Here is a 21,597-nt window from a genome sequence, read left to right as displayed (position 1 = left end):
CTCCCAGGACTGCGGCTGGCCCTGGTCCCTCCGAGCGACGGCCCGCAAAGCCTTCGGCACGCACGTCCGATGCTGATGCAGGGCGTGCCACCTGACCTATACCTGGTCGGGGAAGGTGTTGGATGATGCCTCGCTTAGTTTCCTGCATGGCATACACGTAAACGTTAAATACGAGCCTCGATCGGCTCTCAGGTTGTCTCGTGAATCGGCTCAAAGAGCCGATCCACCCATGATACGTACGAGGTGTACGATCAGATGGTGGTCCTGCTTGATCAAGATAAAGCTAAAACGACCTACTACGATTTGGGGTTTTCACCGCATAATCCGAACATCCTACTCGTGATCGAGCCTGGAGGCCACGCACGGTGATCGTAAACCGACCCTAGACAAGGCCTAAAAACCAACACGAAGTTGATCCTCGGAACATCCTGTCTAGGGCTAGCAAACTACACCCTACGCGCCACTGGATCCTTCGACCCGTTTGTAAGGCCTAACAATGCGAATATTAAACTAATCCTTGAAGAACAAGGAGCAATCATAACGGATCGGATCTACTAAACGATGACCCTTACACCCAAGATAGGCGTAAGGGCGGCTAGATGCCTAAGGGTTGCACGACGATAGCATATGATATGATGAACAATGCTAACCCTAAAACATCTATGATAACTACGTTGCTCGCCATCAAAAAGGCTTCGGTACGAGCAACGCATGAACGACGAATAAACGTGTGCTTGCCTAGATCGCAAGATGCGATCTAGGCAGCATGGTGCTTACCCGGAAGAAACCCTCGAGACGGGGAGTTGGCGATGCGCCTAGATTGGTTTGTGGTGAACGTGATTGTTGTTTATTTCATAAACCCTAGATACATATTTATAGTCCGGGGACTTTCTAACGTGGGAATAATCCCAACCGGGCACGAGCCCAAACTCCTTCTAACCGACACGCATCCTACTATGTTACAGATACACGGGCAAACTAGCCCAAACTTGATACACAAGGCCGATTCATGTATTCCTTCTATGTATATTCTTCAAGCCCATCTCCAATCGCGGCCCACATCTGATCCGGTCAAATTCTGGTGATAACAGGAGCTTGTTTACTCCGGCTTGAGGGAGCTCTTGTAGCCCTACACAATGAATGGTGTTTGTTATCCAACAAGAGAGTGTTTGAAAGTAGCACAAGTGAGGAGAAGTTATTTATTTATTATGTGATCAATGTTGAGAGTGTCCACTAGTGAAAGTAGGATCCCTAGGCCTTGTTTCCAAATACCGCAAACATCGCTTATTTACTCGTTTTATCGCATCTTTACTTCATGCAATATTACCACCATCTATACCACCTGTGTTTTACTATCTCTTCGCCGAACTAGTGCACCTATACATCTGACAAGTGTATTAGGTGTGTTGGGGACACAAGAGACTTCTTGTATCTTAATTGCAGGGTTGCTTGAGAGGACTATCTTTGACCTCTACCTCCCTGAGTTCGATAAACCTTGGGTGATTCACTTAAGAGAAACTTGCTGCTGTTCTACAAACCTCTGCTCTTGGAGGCCCAACACTGTCTACAAGAATAGAAGCACACGTAGACATCAGTAGGCTCCATGTGACCTCCATGTTCATCTTGAAGAAAGCATGGTGTGATAGCATCATCTTCATGCACCATGTACATCTTCTCCATGATCGGCATCTCGTCATCCATGGAACCTATTGCAACATGAGAAAACACACAAGAAGTAGAGGTTAAGTTGTTAGAATGTGAAATGGCCTCCATGGACCTATCAACTACCTCTCTCAACTCACTCGGTGTATCACTCATGTCCTCCAAATGGAAGCACTTAATCTCACATATGAGGTGGGAGTCACTCAACTCACTATCACTCTCACTCAAGTGGGCTAAGTGGCTCTCATGCCCACATGGGATTGGTACCATCTCATCCTTCAAGCATAGAAGAGTAGGCTCGCTTTTCTCATCTCCATGCGCCTCCGTTGGTGAAGGGAACATCCCATGCTCACCATTCTCAACTCCATTCGCCTCCTTGGTTGAAGGGAAGATCCCATGCTCAACCTTGTCAAATCCATCGCCTCCCATGTTGACACCATTTGATGGCACTATGGTGGTGTTGAGAGCTAGGATCGAATCAACGTCACACTTGACTTGGCCTTCTCGTTCTCCATCTTGAATTGTGGTCTTCATAGGCGTCATCTTGTCCATTTCCTTGCACCATTCTTTGAACACGATGGTATCTTGAAGTGTCATGTTGGTGAATTTGGCATCTAATTGGGTGAAGTAGAGCTTGTGTGCTTGTGGTGTGTTGCATTCCCATGTCATGTGCTTGTTGGATTTGCACACATCACAATGGAGATTGGGGCATTCCCAAAGATGACCGTCTTGATGGCAACGAAAGCATTTGGGAGCTACGTGGTATTGGCGGACGAACCATTGTCATGTTGGAATAAATATGGGTAGATCGTCCTTCATCATGAAGTGTAGACTCCATGGTCTTCATCTTGGGTCTTGAGCTCCTTGTAGGCGCCATGGTGGTGGTAGCGGTAGGAGAGGGAAGCACCATGAGATGTGGTTCCTCTTTATTTGTACTTTTCACCATCTTGCTTGTTGTTGTAGCGTCTTGTCTTGCTCCATTGGAGATCTTCTCATGTGTAGGCGGTCTTGGAGATGCCATTGTGGTGGTGGCTCTAGGCTTTGTAGACACCATATGGTTGGTGTTGGTGACCTTTGTAGTCTTGGCGGTCTTGGAGATGCCATTGTGGTGGTGGCTCTAGGCTTTGTAGACACCATATGGTTGGTGTTGGTGAACTTTGTAGTCTTGGCCGCTTTATGTCAAGGTTCTCGTCTTCTTGCATCATCACCATGTCTTGAGGTGTGTCATTGAAGATCCTTGGGAGGTGTTGGTCGATGGCGAACATGAGATGACTTGTGTCGGCGATGATCACGTGGTGACGCATGTCGATGGCGGTCATGAGGTGGTGATGGTCGACGACGATCATGAGTTGACGTGTGTCGATGACGATCCTCGACATGCCTAGATGATGGTTCATGTAGCTTGGCACTTTGATTTTGGTGCCTTCTTGAGCTCGGAGGAGAGTGTCGATGGCGATCATGGTGGCGGAGCTCTTGTTGTTTCATAGGATGAGCTCGATGTAGATGATCATGTGCATAAGAACTATCATGGTGGCGTCGTCTTGCCGGTCCTCTATCTTGATATGTGGCTCCCTTGGCCAAGATGGGAAACTTGTAGGCACCGGCCTTGTTCAAGGTGGGGTCGAAGCTAGGTTCCACCATGGTATCGATCTCGTGCTCGGTGTGGTGCTCCATCATGTTGTCGTAGTAGTAGTTGAGGTAGTGCTCCACCATGTCATCGATGTTGTAGTCGAGCTCGGAGTGGTGGTCCACCATGTTGGCCATGCTTGGCGAGCCATGGTCTGTGTAGAGGTGCTCGATGTCGGTCATGTCGACGGTGCTTGCGGATCCGTAGTCGGTGTCGAGCTCCACATGGGCATCCATATCCGCGGTGCTTGCGAGCTATCATCCTCATAGTACTCCATGTCATCCTCCGTAGGCTCTTCCTCACTATACATGTTAGTCACAAGGCAAGGTGTATATATGGTGGAAGGAGAACTATACAAATGTCTCACCTTTCGTAGCTAGTATTGAAACAATGGTTCAAGCCAAGAGCAAAGTCAAATTGTACCGCGGTTAACTACACACACACTCAAAGCACACGCAAAAGGCTAAGAAAGTCTATATGGTGGTGGGTGTGGAAGTGGATAGCAAACGAAAAGAACAAAAGAAAATTTCTATTGTCAAATGTGGGGAAGATCCAAAGTCAAATGTCAAAAATGGTGATCTATGTCAAGGAAACACGGAAACACACACAAGAAAGAACAATGGGGTTAGCGCGACCAAGGAAGTGAGCAAGTAACAAAGATGGTCCTAACAAAGACTATATGCTCGGTGTCATGCCAACACAAGAGAGACCGTAGCTTGGTTGCATATGAGAGAAGCAACAAGATTTGCACAAGATGCCACTCTCCTCTTTTCTCTATTTTTGCTTAGAAGCTTTGGACTCCTTTGTATCGGTGGCGCACACACTCTTTTTGTATTTATTTTTTATTTTCCTCTTTTTTCTATGCTTAGAAGCTTTATTTTTTTTCTCTATGTCACAACATTTTCATCTTTTGTGTATCTTTCTCACCGATCTTGCTTTGGAGCTTCTCTCAACACAACACACACACAAACCATCTCACGGTCGTGACACTTGTGCAATGCTTCGCAACACTCGGAACGCCACTCTCAATAGGATAGGTACACAAAGGAAGAAACCGAGCTACAAGGGGTGAGGGGAAGTTATAGCTATTGATGTTAGGCAGTGTCAAACACACGAACTTGCGATGATCGAAGTGGATTCGATGATGGTATCGAAGTTGCGCCGGAACCCGGGGTGCCAAAGGTGTCGTCGCGGTGTTGATGTAGGCGCAGAAGCGAAATTCACAACCAATGCACTCCACGATGAAATCCGAACAAAACAATCAATGCCCGAAAGTTTGGGTCAAAATTAACGAGCGATCGAAGTTGTCCAAATTTGGGAGCCAAATGGGCTCGGAAAAATTGTCAAAATTGGAGTCGATATGGTGTGAGATTATGGTCAAAATTTAAAGTCAAACGGGCTCCAAAAAGTTATCAAAAGTTGGATCAAAGTTGGGGGTCCAAAGTTGCTGAATTTGGGTGTCAAAAGTTATTCAGGCGGAAGTTCCGGTCAAGTTCCGGAAATGGGAGAATTAGAACCAAGGATTACTGTGTGTGAAATTGCAGTTTTCGAAACAAGGCGGAAGTTGGGCGGAAGTTCCAGGCACAGGTAGTACCGCTGGTTATGGCTGGAAGTACCGGTCCGTGTATATTTTTGGGAAAATTTATGCTGAGTGGAATCGAACGGAGCTGCGCGGGGGTGCTTGGAGATGTGCTGCGCGGGAGCGGTGGAGTGGCCTGGGTCGGGCGCAGGGAGCAGCGCGGCAGGTCGAGCGGGTGGGGTGAGCGCTGGTGGCGGCGGGTGCATGTTGCGCGCGATGGAGTGAGCTGCGGCGGCTCGAGCGTGGGTGTGCGCGCGATGGTGAGCCAGGCGGGGCGGAGGCTTTGCTGGCTGGTGGTTGCTGCGTGTGGCGGCAAAACGAGCGGCAGGAGCTGAGGGCCAGGGGCCTGCGGGCGCGCGTGCAGCTGGTGGTTTTGAGGTGCAGCGGTGGCGGGTGCGGCTCGGTGTAGTGGATTGAGCGGGCCAGGCGTTGGGCGGCGAGCGGAGATGCAGCGGTGGTGGCCTGGGCGGTTTGCGCGCGCGGTGGTGGAGGATTTGGCTGGGGAAGACGATGGCGTTGACTAGGAAAAGAAAAATTAGGCGCGGGCGGAAGTTCCGGCCGTGCTGACCGGTAGTACCGGAAATACCAAAATTTCCAGATCTGATATCTGCGTCATGAACAGCACGAACTCGGGGCGGAAATGGGGGCAAAATTCGATGGATTTTTTGGACAGATGATGGAATTGTCCCGACAAAGTTGGAGAAAGTGTACATCAACACCAAAGACAACAAATCTGTGGACCAAAAGCAGAAAAAACGCAACAAATCCCGAGATCCAAATTCGAGCTATTTTTTGGGCAAAATTTTTGAGAAATTTTTTTTGGGCGGAAATGGTGAAATTGGAGGGTCAATGTAATATCCCAGGTAATGGGGTTACAAAAATAGAGGAATCAGATGTGTGCATTGCATTCATGCATAGAAAATCTGGGGAATTTTCGCGCTTTAAAGTAAAACGATCCACCGTAACCGAAGTTTCACTTGACCTTGGTGGAATTGAAGTAGCTCATCAAGTCAAGCGCTATAAACCTCAATGTGACTTTGTTAAAACCTTGTTTTGGGTAGAGAGGATTTGATCTAAGGGGTTAGATCAAATGGAATTGATATTCAACACAACAACACTTTACTCAATGATCAATTGCTTGATCATACAAAAGATCACAACATGGTAAACCTTGCCATAACATATGAACATACATTTAATTGGAAATCAAGTAACAATAATTGGAGAAACCATTCTTGACTTATCTTTTCCATGTCTTAAACTAATCCATGATCCTACCATGAACCTCATGGTATTCATTCTATTTCAATCTTGGGAACATAATAAGGAGATCAACTCTAGAAATATTTATCCTTCTCTATTCCATGTTATTATACATCAAACCTAGAGAGGTGAGAGTTCTATATTAATAATTAAAGAAGCAATAACAAACCTTGAGTTAAACCTTGGATATACATCCAAGTATTCAAATCATCACCCTTGAAGAGAAACCCTAGAATATTATTCCGGACTATCCCTAGAGAGAGAACCCATTTATATTAACCATAGATATTGGTGACCACATAATTATCTTTGGAAAATAACCTTAGGTTAGTATTGAAGTCCTTCCCAAGTGAGAGAGCCCATCCATAGCAATTCCAGCTTTACCTATTAATGAATAGAGGACAAGCTTTGAACCAAAGTATTGGGTCGTAACCCATTTCATCTTGGAGTGGTGAGATAACCAAATACCAAGTGGAATAATACTATATCCATGAATTAGTGAAATAAGGGTTGGACTAATCCAACTAAGTTAGACAATTGAATCTTTAGCTCAGCAACCTAAATAAATATTAAGAGTACACCATAAACCCTAGAATAAACCATTCCTATATGAGAGAACTCAAGCTATGGAGTACACTAAAAATAGATGAGGCAACATCTGGATTTGAGAGAGAGAACCATTCTTATAACCAGATGATCATATCATTATTGTTGAGTAGAACCCTAACATAATATCTCAGGCATTCTCCTGGGATATAAACTTTAGAGGCAACCATAGTAGTCCCATCCAAGAAAGTAAAGTATAAGTACTATACCTTAGCTGATCAAGACAATACTTGATCATGGAAGTGAGAACCCCATTTAATGAGAGATACTTAGGAAGCCAAACCTTGATCATTATTAGTTAAGTGATGATCACAAACCCTAAGAACTTGAGGTATTGAGAATAAACCCTAATAGGATAAGTAGATCTCATCCCCACATAAAATTACTCGGGAGATCACTAGTAAGCAACCATATGCTTATATTTCCACCTTAACTTGTGAATCACTTGGTGCTCATAAGTAGAATCCTACCATATTTATATTCCATAGATTTAAGAACCTAAGAAAACTTTAGAGTTAAACTCTATACTTTATATGGTGAGAAACCATACATCCATATGACCAAAGTTAACTATAAAAATAACTATAACCAATGTAGTTGCTTAAATGATAAATTGAGGTTAACAATAGAAGTCAATTGGTGGAAGATAAAACTAATTCTCAATATCATAGTAACTAGAGGAGAACATAAAATGTTAAGTAAACAACCACCTTATCATGGTTAGGGGAGATTAAACCCTAGCACATGCAATATGGTGTCATCTCAACTCTACAACCAAGAATTATATCTCCAACCTAGTTGTGAATAACTTGGGTAATTACAATTATAAAACCAGACTATAATTGAGATTCAAACCAATTGCTCATTAGATAAATTCTATGCTTCACTAATTAACCTTAAGAAACATCTAGTGCTTGAACTCATAATTAAATCCATGGGTGGTAATCAACCATTTATCTCTGTAAATAAAGCCCAACCTTGAGGAGAATAATGCATACTCTAGGATTTTAAGTTAAATTTAAAATATAGAACTAATACTAACCTTGAATTTGGATTATTATCAAACCTAAAAAATCCAAAGAAAATGTTGTTCACATGAAATGTCAGTGACTAATTCCTCAAATGGAAACAAAGACATAGTAACAAACTCTGAAATACTTTGAGATGAAAGTATCAACTCTCATCATTCTAAAACAGAATTGATTGCATAATAAAAAGAGAATTAAAGTAAAAATATAAGATTCCAAATGTTATCTTAATTACATTTACAAATATGCAAGTAACTCAATATAAAATATGAATTCAAAATAGAACAAGGAAACAATAGTCAGTAAACTAAATCTTGAATAAATGAGCATCATTACAAATTATTTACAAACGAGTATTGAATTCATAAATGAATTCAAATAATAAATATAAAATAGAAATATAAAACAGAAAAGAAAAGAGAAAAAAAATATAGAAGAGGAGGCTTACCTGCCTTACCTGGCCGAGCAGCCCAGCACATAGCCCAGCATGCAGCCCAGAGGCAGCCCAAGACGAGCCCAGCAACCACAGCTTACCTCTTCGCTTAAAAAAAACCTGGGAGGCTCGTCCTCATCGTCTTCTCCCGCATGGAGGCCACCTCGATGCCGTGGCCAGCTCCTTCTCTCGCCGGCGAGCTCCAGCCGATCAGCGTCATGACGAGGCACCATTCAACGCCCTATAAAAGCTCCAGCACGAACAATTGCGTCGAGTTCTTCGTCCTCGTCTCAATTTTTCCCCATTCCCGAAACCCTAACTAGCCGGCCATCTTCAATCGCCGCCGGTGGAGACTTCCCCTGGCCAAGCCGTAGCCACCATCGTCTTCGCCGTCCTCGACAAGTTCACGAGTGCAAAAGGAATTGATCCGAAGCCTTCTGCAACGCCCTCACCGAGCTCGCCATTCCCGTCGGCCGGAGGTGTCGATTCCGGCGACTCCGGCCATCACCGACCACGCCGTCAAGCCCTGCGTAACCCTGGTGAGCCGCCGAAGCTCATCGCATGCCTTCCTCGTTCGATTATGCACCGTATAGACGCCGCGTCGTTCACCCGTGCCCTCCGCCGCAGAACCACGCCGCCGGCCTTGCTCCGGCGACCTAATAGGGGCGGCGCTGGTATCATAATACTCACCGTGTCGTGCTCGTTCTGGTGATATGAGAAACCCGTCCGCTCGAGTCCAGGAACGGCGACGCCGTCGCCGGCAAACCGCCGGCAGGGAGCTTCCCTAGCCACATCATCTCCACCTGGGCCGCTGATGTGGACCACTGGTCCACCAGTCAGTGGCTAGGGGTAGCTTAGGTCTGGGTGCATTTAGTAGATTTCAGTTTAATTTCAACTTCATTAATTACTGCAACTTTGCAAATTCATATAAAATTCAATATAGCTCAGAAAAATATAAATGATACATCAAAATTCATAGAAAAGGAAACTCTGCGCAGTAAAAATATAATATGAAATTTTTATTTTTAATAAAAATTTAATTGTTTTATACTTAATAATTAAATCTTTTCTTTTATTCCTAATTAAATTAAAATTCTATAATTAGGAAAACCTTCTAAAATAAATAAAAACCAGTAAGAAAATAAAGAAAACATTAAAGCTAATTTTCTTTATTTGTTAATTTGACAAATCCTTATTAGAAGGATTTAAATCCTAATTAATAATTACCTAATTATTAATTAATTAAAAATAATAAAATACCAAATTAAATATTATTTTAATTTCAAAGTTACTAATAACTTCAACTTTACCATGAAGTTATTAATCATAGAACCATAGGGTAAATAGCAAACCCTAAGTCAATATGGAATGATATTACAACCCTATCATTTCATGTGAAACCTAAAACCCTAATTCAATTGGGACACCTAGCTCCATTGTTACATGTGAACCCTAAATTGCTACCAAACCTAAACCTAAGTTAGAGCATGTGATCATGGTACCTTCTTTCAAAGCATAGAACCATAGTAGCAACTAAATACTTTTCTTGGCCACATAAAATGTAGAAGACCTATCACTAATATATGGGTATCCCATGTGTTTATCCTCATCGACCTAACTAATCAAGTAGGGTTAACCAAGTGTAAAACCTAGATCCTATTACCAAAACAATCATCACTAATTATCCATGCTAGCATCACACCATAGTGATGAACCCTAACAGTAACTATATCTATTATTTTGCGCTACATACCCCGTTCCACTAAACCCTGCTAGTATGAGATAATTATTAAGCATCCTATTTAGGAAACCACCATTCCTATTTTAGTGGATCCAATAATAAACCCTAGATAACCTCAACTCTAATTGAGATACTTCTTATTACCTAAGAAGCATGTTCTTCAAAAGTTATTCTTTTGAAGAAAACAAAGAGTAGCCAGCAACCCTGCTTTATAGGACCTATAAACCCTAGCTAGCTATCACCAATAAGATGAACCAGTCCTGATAGCAACCTTGTATGAACAATTGCTTAGGATGCCCAAACTTAACTCAACCTTACAAGCCCTAGGTGTCGATGAATCCAACGTTGTTGTGATCCATCTAATACTTACTCCAGAAACTAAAGGAAACCATAGTCAACCATAGAAACCCCTCAACCTAATTATCATACTTGTTCTTTATTTAAGAACATGTTCTACAAAAGTTATTCTTTTAAAGTATATGATAATTAATCATTAACCATGCCATATAGTACTAAAACTGACCACTGTTCTTTACTTGTTAACATTATGCCAATTATCATTCTTTGTGTGCTCAATTGATTATTATGCTTTATTATCTACCAATTTATAATACCAAGTAATCACACCCGAATAAGAACCTTGTATGTGAATCACTCTAAAAGTGCAACACACCTTGAACCAATCATTACAACTTACTGATCCTAAATCATCGGGGTTAGGTCACGCTTAGAGCGATTGCATCTCATTCTTATGCATTATTGCATCCTTGCCAATCTTTAAACATCGTCCTTACCGGACGATGATGCTATTTCAGAATTTGGAGTTATCGCGTATCGAAGACCTTGCCTGCATAATCTTGCAGTCAAGAAAGGCAAGTTCATCACTTGCTCATGTCATTTGAGTATTTCTATCAAATTACTTGCAAAGTACTATGATTATCACTATTGCATAAAAACTAAAACCACTACTTTCATAACTATGAATATGACTATGTGGTGGGCAATGGAACCATGGATTGTGTTGATATGGTGGAGGTTCCATTGCACGGGTTTATATCCATCTAGGATTAAACAAAAAATGTCGCCAGTGATTCTTGTGTCGTAATACCCGTGTTAACCATAAGATCCGGAGTGGGACGGAGTAGTCAAAAGTGTTTCCACCTCTCGTTCATCAACGGATGCGCTTTACCGTAGACACTTGTATCTGTCAGGGCAAGCGGTTGGCTGGGGAAGCCTTAAGTCCCCACGGCATAGTCCGTAGACACTTGTCGCTCGAAGAGCAAGCGGTTGGCTGGGAAGCCTTAAGTCCCCACGGTATTGCGGTCTATGATGGGTTGCAGCTACCGGCGAAGGAGTTTGGTTCGATCCCAAACCGTCGTCGTGGTCGGGGTCCACCCGTGAGTGGGAATAATGGGACCGGCGAGGACCCAGGGTCGGGGCATGCAACAAAGGGTGGGTGTTCGAGGTAGCGGAGGAACATGATTGGCTAGACCTTATACCGGGCCTCACACGAAAGGAAGTGTGGACGGGTCGCCCCCGGTTGGAACCAAGGTTAAGATCTCTTATGGGTAAAGCAACACACCTCTGCAGAGTGTAAAGAACCGTGACCTGTCACTCCCTGTTCCGGGATATGGAACTGCGAACGCGGCCGGAAAGGAGCTCCATGAAGTTCTAGTAAACCGGTGAAGGCTGATGGACATAGTTCTTCTGAATAAAAGCAACCTCTTGAAGAAATGATTATGAAAACCTGCATTGGAATTAGACTTTCTGGTCTAATGCTGTAGCTAGTGCATTAAACACCTCTTTCCTATAATGAACTTGTTGAGTACGCTCGTACTCATACCACTCTTAAATCCCCTGCTTAGATATGGAGGCATCGAAGGAGGATCTACAATACAACCCGAAGATCGAGGAGTCAACAACTACTTCAAGGGACAGGACCCCGTCAGAAGAGTCAAATACTACATCCAACAAGGAGAAAACCTAGATTAGCCATAGAAGGGAACTAGCTTCCTAAACATAGCTCCTATTTAGCTAGAATCTATGCATAGCCTCTATAGCTAGTTAAATACTCTACAACTAGAGTTCGTGATAAGACTAGACCACGAGTCGTTCTTCCGGAGTTTATTTGCGGCTTTACCTCATTGTAAAGTAGGAGGTCGTGATGATCTTGTGTAACGAGTCAATGTTGTAATTCTATAGACATGCCTTGGACCCGCATATGTTTCGTTGTACCACTCGAGCGATATAATACTAGTGGAACGGTGTTTCATTGGTGTTATATCAGACTTGCATACTACACCATGCAGTGGTATGCCGGGTCATCACAGTCAAATCCATGGCAAACTTTGCTCTGATACCATATGATACGGGCTAAGCCCGTGTGGGTTTGCCCGATCTCAGGAATTCAACCAAGAACACGAGGGGGTGAGGGATTAACACAAGAACACTATGAACACACGTACAAATAACCCGATACAATCCAGTTTACTCTCGAAGGCCCGAACCACCGTCTCGATAGAAGTACTCAAGAAAAAGACACAAGGTACAATTCCCGAGTACAAGATCGGTATGCAATTGGTAGAGTTTCAAAGAGGGAAAGAGTGCAAATAGATAGAATTGCAAAGGCAAAAGATCCACAACACTAGAATCCCTAGAATGGAAGAGACCAATCACATAGAGAGTGCCTTGATACAATAGATTGATAGTCTAAGGAGGGGGTTTCCCAAATCCACAAAGGGATAATAGAGGCCCAAGCCAAGTTCGTCTAAACATCATCTCCCTCATGAAGGTGGGGGTAGGTGCCTATTTATAGGTAGGGGACCGAAGGGGTAAGTTACAAGTCAAAAGACTGAAATCTGTAAGTAGGCTCGTAGGGTGGAAGTTCCGGCCCTTGGGGGTGGAACTTCCGTTCACCCGGTAGAACCAGTCAGTGAGGGTGGTAGTACCAGCCTTCAGGGCGGTAGTACCGGCCGTGATGGGTGGTAGTTCCGGCCTGTGGCGTCCATCCCCTCTTCTTCCTTCTCTTCCAAGCTTATGTGACATTGGCCTTGTGTCCTCGGCGGTAGTACCGGCCGTGATGGGTGGTAGTTCCGGACATGATGGGCGGTAGTTCCGGCCTGTGGCGTCCATCCCTCTTCTTCCTTCTCTTCCAAACTTCCGTGACATTGGCCTTGTGTCCTCGGCGGTAGTACCCGCCGTGATGGGCGGTAGTACCGGCCTGTAGCGTCCAGCTCCTCTTTCTTCTTCTCTTCCATGCTTCCATGACATCGGGCTTGCGTCCTTGGGTCTCCATGGCATCCTCCCTTCCCTCCGTACTTATCGTTGAGTTCCTATCATCAGGATATGACGGAGTATGAAGTAGTATATCATTCCAAATAGGTGATTGTAGGCACGCATAAATGAGAAGATTCACCTTTGCGTGTCGTGTTGGCGATGAAGCACATGATGCGGTGAAGACTGAAAGTCGCATCATTCCCTAGTAGATACTGACTCCGTCAACTCCATCCAATTCAATCCTTCATAGAAAATATGTAAAGCATATCAAGTTGGTAAACCATGGCAAGAACACTTATATGTTAAATCTTTAAATCTTACATAGTGACATAGGCATCCCAAATGGGCCTGCCGAATATAGTACCCGGGGTTTATTGAAGGCCCACTACCCGAAGAATAAGAAGATTCGGAAGCCCAAGATGTATTTAAGGAAAAGATAGAGTTGTAATAGGAAGTGTTATTTGTAATCCGGCGGGATGAGTTAGAAACCGTCCCGGACTCGTAACTTGTACAAAACGAAACCCTCGGCTCCACCTCTTATATAAAGGGGGAGTCGAGGGACGAGGAGATCATCGAATCATTGTCCGCAAACCCTAGTTTTCATATTCGTCGAGTACTTTTCGAGCTGAAACCTTCGAGATCTACTTGCCCTCTACTTCTAACTAAACCCTAGCCTACAATCCATAGGCATTGATAAGTTAATCCCTTGTCAATTGGCGCCGTCCGTGGGAATTAGAGGCGTAAGGATCCGATCTCGATGGCACGTTCAAGATCTTCGACATCGTCAACCGGAAGCAACACTATGGATCGAGGTAAACAGATCGGCTGCTCGGTCTTGTTGATTTTGTTCCACACCCACCCTCCCGTTTGGATGCATATGCGTATCTGGCGGAGCCCTTGGAGATGACGTTCGGAAGGTTCCACTTTCGCGTCGAGAAGGAAGGATCGTATCGTGTCGAAATTCCGATTTCGTCGGGATCATCGGCGGTCGATTCCGATTTTTCAAGCTATGCATCGTCAACCGAGTCGAAGAAGAAACTTCGGCAACACGTTACGTCGGCATCGAGCAAGAGAGAAACTCGCCAAGATCTTCGACAACGCATCGTTTGAGTCATCTGCGGACTCATATATAAGCGATGGCTCAAGCGATGTCGACAGATTACGACTTCATCGACAAATCTCTCACAGTGGGCAAGGTCTTCATCAATCTCAACAATGATGTCACCAAACCCAACATAGATCCGAGTACAAAATATCATCGGATTTATGCTATCGAAAATCAAGAGGAAACATCGGAGGCTTTCGACGAGTTGGGAAATCCTTTTGTCGATCCCTCGGATCTAAGGAGAGGTATGGGCACTAAATATGACGGGCCCACACCACGCGTCGAGTTCAACTTCCACGAGCAGCTTGGGATAGAGCGGCAAAAGCCCTAGATGGTTCGGAACCAATGACGACAACGACTACAGCTCAAGAACTGCAAGCTTATCAATATAGGCTCGCACGAACCGCCCGAGAAATAGAAAAACGAGACGAGTTGAGTTGAACGGGAGAAAGGAGGCAGCTATCTGCATCCAGCAGGAGAAGGGCAGATCTAAGTGGACAATCTAGAGTTTCGGGTGATAGCCACAGGGAGGCTCGGAGGAGAAGGAACAACTTCTTCGGCCCTTATAAAGCCTTCTCCTGTCACTAACTTGCGTTCTGGATAAAAGTAGGATAGGAACGCATTGGATAATTTCTTCAAGGTGTTCAAAAATTGTGATGGACACGCTTCTATACCAAGAGAGAGCAGTATTAGTAAGAGTTTAACTAAATAGTTTTAGCATTACCTCTTATTCAGTATAGTTTGGAAATTTAAGAATCCAACATATATCTTTAAAATAAGCCAAATGTTCAAATGGGTCTTCAGAATTATCAAACCGGGAGGATTCATGTTCTCTATGTATCTTTCTCTTCCTCCTTCAAGCTAAGGTGTCGATGAAGAAGAAGCAAAAGATAAAAGATGATGATGACTTCGAAAATGTGGAAGTGTGATGAATCTCTCTTGCATTTGTGATATGCAAATTATGTGTTGCACCTTGTGCCCATTTGAATTATAATATTTTATGTGTGTTTGTTGAACTACATCATGATATTTAAACTATATCATTTGGTTGATGATTTTATTTGAGTATTTGATCTTATTGAATGTATAGTAATGTGTGAATGTTGTTTTGCGTCGGCGATGCACTGCATTTTGGAGCGCTCGATGGAGGAGCATTTTTTACGCCCGCGCTGCAGCTTAGCGTCTTTCGTGGAGAAAAACAGTGCGCAGCGCACTGTATATTTTTACAGCGCAAACGGAGCGACGTTTACAGCACCAGATATGGTGCGCCTGTTAGAGATGCTCTAATAAGATTGGTGCGCCAACAAGCACAGATCTCGAGATCTCTAAAACCTAGACCTCTCTTGGAAAGATACAGTCTCGGGCTGGGCCCTATCAGGAACGGGCCGCGTTCCCCAGCTCGGTCGGGAATGGACCTCGACGCCACAGGCCCGTATCGGGGGCAATTCCTATACACCGACCAGGTCGGTGGTTACCGCGCGCCGCACACCCCCGCGCGCGCGGTATGGGCCGGCCTGGTCGGCCCATTTTGTTTATTTCTGTTTTCTATCTCTGTTTCTTTTTCTTTTCTTTTCTTTTTCTTTTCTGTTTCTTTTTTTTGTTTTTGTTTCTTTTCTGTTTATTTTCTTTTTGTTAAATTTTAAAAAGTTCAAATCTAAAATTTGTTCAAATTTAAAAAAAATTCAAATCTGAAATCGTTCAAATTCGAAAAATGTTCAAATCGGAAAATCGTTCAAATTTTAAATTTGTTCATATTCAAAAAATTGTTCAAACATAAAAAATCGTTCAAAATAATAAATCGTTCAAATTCGAAAAATGTTCAAATCGGAAAATCGTTCAAATTTTAAATTTGTTCATATTCAAAAATTGTTCAAACATAAAAATCGTTCAAAATAAAAAATCGTTCAAATTTAAAAATCGTTCAAACTTAAAAATCGCTCAAACTTGAAAATCGCTCAAACTTAAAAATCTTTCAAATTTGAGAATTGTTCTAATTTTTTTAAAATTATATTTTAAAAATATTCTTTTTAAAAAAATTCATGTTTGTGAAAAATAGAAATTTTTCTGAAAAAACCCGGATTATGGAAAATAAAAAAGAAACAGCAGAAAAAAAACGAAACGAGAATTACCTTTTAGTGGGCCGCGGCCCAGCTAGCCACTGCAGCCACATACGGGCAGCGAAATGAAACAGCCTGTCGGGGATAGTGGGCCGGGCCCAACAACGGCCGGGGGTGTGCGGCTCCACGCTTGGCACCGACCAGGTCGGTGTAAAGCAGCCCCCCGTATCGGGAGCCAGCCAGCCGAAAAATACGTCCTCTGAAATTCATTTTGGGCTGAAAGGCCGGTGCTAAGATAATACAGTACTTGGGCCGTTAGTTTCTTTGGGTCAAAATGTACTATGCTCTCTCAGAAAAAAAAGCCCGTGTCTCAACGTTCCCCGCACCTCTCGGTTCCAGCAGCTCGCCTCCGCCGCCGTCGCCGTCCCGTGCGTCACCGGCATTCCCGTCGCGCTTCAACTGTGAGATTTTCTACCCTCCCCTCTCCTTCTTCTAACCTTCGGTCCAAGTAAGAGCACCGGGGAAGTGCACATCTCAACCCTAGCTAAACGGGCTACCTCTACCATCTGCAGCAGCAGGCCGGCTGGGTAAGAGATGGGAAGAGGAAGAAGTAGCAGTAGTAGTAGGAGGAGGAGGAGGAGCAGTGTCAGGATCCTAGTGTGCTCACTGCACTATCTTCAGTTTCGTCAGTCAAGCACCGGTCCAGCTGGAGAAGCAGAGGAGATCGAACAAACATCATTACCAAGGCAGTGCTTAGTCACTAGTTAATGTAATCATGTAATTCAGGCGCTTGGTCGCTAATCCTGTAATACTTAGTTGGACCTCGTGGCTCCAGCGGGTATATAAGCTGCAGAGAGGGTAGTCGGGTGGAACGAGCCAAATAACAAAACAACTACTTTGCCATGTCTTGCACTATCTTTCCCTTCCAGTTCTTCTCAGTTCTTGCCTTTATTATCTTAGAGCATCTCCAGCGGCGCGCCGCAAACGGTCGCTCAGCGACCGTTTTCGTCTGCCGTGACCGGAAATGCGTCTGGCACCACCTCCAGCTGGGCGACGCAAAGTGATCGGACCGTCCGCGGAGATGCAAACCTGGCCTAAATATGCGCTTCAGATGCGTCTCTGGCGAACACTCGGCGGACGCGGAAAGTGTCCGCTCGCGTCTGGCGGACGTTTCCTCAGGCCCGCCTGGCAGCGACCCTGCGTCGATGCGTCTTCTCAAACGCGCCAGTGACTGGCGCCGTTGTGTCGCTTCGGTAGTCTGCGCCACGTTAATGGCGATGATTCGGCTGCCGAGCGGCCGCCCACCTCCGCCAACCACGTTAATGGCGACGCCACGCGTCCCGCGGCCACCGCATGCCACCGGCCTATATAAAGGGGGCGCGTGTTCTTCTTCCTCATTCACTCCTCGAAAGAAACCCTAGCCGCCACAAAGCTCGACCGTAGCGCCGCCTAGGTGTTCCTGCGATGCAGCCATGCCACGAGGAAGTCCATGGCCGGTCCTGGTGGTCGGCGAGGCGGTCGAGGCCGCGGCCCTGGGCGCCCCCATGGACGGGGCAGGGGCCGCCGTGGTGGAGCAGCTACGGCCCCAAGCTCGCCGTCGCATGCTCCCTCCTCGTCCTCGCAGGACGAGCGCTGCATTGAGTTCCTCCTCCACATCGACGACGACCCACTCGCCATCAAGCGGCTCCCAGACAAGTTTACCGAGTTCGTCGATGGCGTCGAGCCGGCGCAGTTGCAGCTACGGGAGGCCAGCTGCAACTTCTGCCGCTGGTCCGTGGAGGTCTTGTTCGACGGGCAGGGCAAGATGTACCTGCACACGGGGTGGGACAAGTTCGCCCGTGACCTCGCGCTCGAGCCCGGCCGCTAGCTCACCTTCCTCTACGAGGGGACGGCGAGATGATCGTCAAGGTGTTCGACGACACAGCCTGCCGCAGGCACTACCACACCGGCGAATCCGGCTCAGACACCGATAGTTAGAACGTCGAGTGTTCTTTCTTTGCAGCGAATCTGGCTACGGGCCAGACGAAGCTAGTAGTGGAAGTTTCTGGATGTTCTTCTCATCGGTAGAACCAACAAGGGCACCATCTCGTCCCGCTGGATTTTCCAGTTTGGGTGATTAGGTGTGCCCTCAAATGTTCTTTCTTGGCAGCGAACATACGTAAATCAACACAACTGATTTTTTAAAAAAAAAATTATATTTGTGTCGACCATGGTTCAAACTATGTGTTAGTTTGTGTAGACCATGTTCCTAACTATGTGTTAGTTTGGTGTTAGTTTGTGTAAAATCATGTTTCAATATGTAATATTTGGAACTATGTTCAAATGGAGAAGCGGAAAAAAAAAGAAAAAAAATAAATGCATCGCCCCGCTGGAGCAGCCCCCAGACGCAAACGGACACGTGGACAAAACGGTCATTTTAGCGTCCACAGCGCGACGCAAACGGACGCTCACGGACATTAAAATGCGTCGCGCCACTGGAGATGACCTTAGATTAGAGATCCTGCATATTTTCCTTACTATGTTAGTATTCCTTCCGTCGTTGCTTGGTCAAGTTAGGATCCTGAGAGCATCTCCACTCGTCCCCCCGAGGAGGCCCCCGGCGAGCGTTTTTTCCATCCGGACGGCGAAATTCGGCCCAGTCGCGCCCCCGGTTCCTCGTTTTCGTCCGGATTTGGGCCTAAATTCATCCGGCGATCCCACGCCCCCGGCCCCCGGGAGCTCTCGGGGACTCCGGACGAGTGAAAAGCGGGGAAGGGCCCGATCTGTCGGTGACTCGACGCACGAACCCCACCGCCACGTCGCTCAAAATCTCCCCCACCCCTCGTATCTCTCTCGCCGCCGGCACCACCCCGCCGGCTTGTTGCCCAGATTGCGCCGCCACTCCTTCCCCACGGTGAGAGTGTTTTCCGGCGTCGTTTCAGGATGAGCAGAAAGCTATTTCTGCAAATTGTGTATGCCATCCGCCACTTTGATCCCTACTTCAGATGCAAGACGGATTGCACTGGTTTGGTTGGATTTTCGTCACCGCAGAAGTGCACAGTGGCTATGAGGATGCCGGCGTATGGAGCTCCCGGTGATACTGCGGATGACTATCTTCGGATGGCGGAGTCCACCGCCCTTGATTGTTTCTACCGGTTCCGCAGGGCCGTCATAGCAAGTGTTCGGGGACTATTACTTGAGATCACCCACCGTCGAAGACACTCGGAGGATCCTTGCAACAAATGAAGCTAGAGGTTTTCCAGGGATGCTTGGAAGCATTGATCGCATGCATAGGCAATGGAAGAACTGTCCGTTTGCGTGGCGGGGAATGTACAAGGGTCACAAAAAAGGCTGCACCGTGATACTTGAAGCAGTGGCTACCCATGATCTTTGGATTTGGCACTCTTTCTTTGGTATGCCTGGATCCAACAATGACATCAACGTCCTAAACTGCTCCCCGGTCTTTTCCAAGCTTGTTGAGGGTCATGCTCCCCGGTGGACTATGTGATCAATGGTCGGCACTACAACAAAGGATACTACCTTGCGGACGGTATCTATCCAAAGTGGGCAACATTTGTGAAGACGATCTCCAACCCTAGCACCCCCAAACTTTGCGAGTTTGTCAAGAAACAAGAAGCTTGCCGAAAAGACGTCGAGCGAGCATTTGGTGTCCTACAGCAGAGATTTGTCTGTCGTCCGGTTCCCCGCTATGACTTGGTCCAAAGATCGGATGTGGGAGGTGATGAACTCGCTGTGTGTGCCTACACAACATGATTATTGAAGATGATCGAAAGCATCCGGTTCCTCCGGCTGAGCAACAAGCACCATATGAGAGAGAGGGTCCTCTTGCACGACCTAATCACCAGGTGCCTCCATCATGGGCCGCCTTCATTGCTATGCGCCAGGAGATTCGAGACTCTACAATGCACCAGCTCGCTGCAAGATGATCCGGTGGAGCACATATGGAGGCTCCGAGGCAACGCCAACGCCGACGCCAACTAGTCTGTCTTAATTTGTTTGAAAAATTGTGAAATTTGTGTGCTTCATTTGTTTCAGCACTTGTTAAACATTGTACTCGTTATCGCCGAATTTGTTTTCAGCAATTTTCGTCCTCTTGTTTGCCCAACTTGTTAAATTTTATGTTAAATTTGTTTGAAATATGTCAAATGGTCGAGGTTGGGGGTTTCCTGCCGGGGGGACGGCTGGAACTTCGGCGCTCCCCACGCCAAATCTTCATCCAATCCGGACGAAAATTTCGCCGGATTTAGGCGTGGGGAGTGCCAACGAGTGGGGATGCTCTGACAATTGGTATCAGAAGCCTCTAGCTGGGCGGAACAATTTTTTCCCCCACCGGGCTGCTTGATCTCTTGGATTCAAGTGAAAAATCCCTATCTTCTACCAGATCCATTCTTCCGCGCCTAGAATCGGTCGAATACCAGCACCAAAATTCGTAGCCCATGTCTCCAGTGCGTACAAGGTCGCAGTAGCCGCTCGATCAAGCTGCAGAGGAAGCAACGATGTTGGCGGCGGCGCAAGAACAAGCACGCGAAGAGGATGCGATTAAAGCCCGTCTTCCCCGTGAGGTGCTCAACATCAACCGTCGTCTCGAACGACAACAACAATCAGTAGATGATTTGCAAGGTAACATCTCTAAACTGACGGACATGGTCGCGCAGTTGGGTTTCGCGATGAACAGTACTGCTCCAAGCAATCAAAGTGGGAACTTTTCCACAGCAGATTTTGCCACTCCACCGCCACATACGTCACAGCTGAGTCCGATTTTGGAAGGAGGAACACCAGCAGAGATACTCATCCAGGCTCGGCAACAGCAGATACACACTTCCCATGCTCTCACATCATCCCACATCATGCGGCCGCACCCAGTCATGTTCCACAACCACAATTTCTTCAGAACAACACCCACACCCAGTATACATCCCCGATTCAGAAGCAAAATCCACCAAATTCCCAACCTTTCTTTGTGCCAAACACATCCCACCACCTCCAACACACATCCAATACAATACGAACCCACTTACACACCCACAGATGTATCAACTGCAAAGCACCCACCTTTCAGCCCAAACAGTGCATGTCAACCATGTTTACCCATACCAATACAATCCACCTCCACCATATTCAGTCAACAATTATTACCCACAATTTGCACCCCAACCCACTTACCATTACCCAACAAACAATTTTCCCCATATACCACAACCGCAATACACTTACTCCCAC

This window comes from Lolium rigidum, chromosome 4, assembly GCF_022539505.1.
Source record: "Lolium rigidum isolate FL_2022 chromosome 4, APGP_CSIRO_Lrig_0.1, whole genome shotgun sequence".
In the NCBI taxonomy this organism is placed as follows: domain Eukaryota; kingdom Viridiplantae; phylum Streptophyta; class Magnoliopsida; order Poales; family Poaceae; genus Lolium; species Lolium rigidum.
This window is presented reverse-complemented; position numbering follows the sequence as displayed.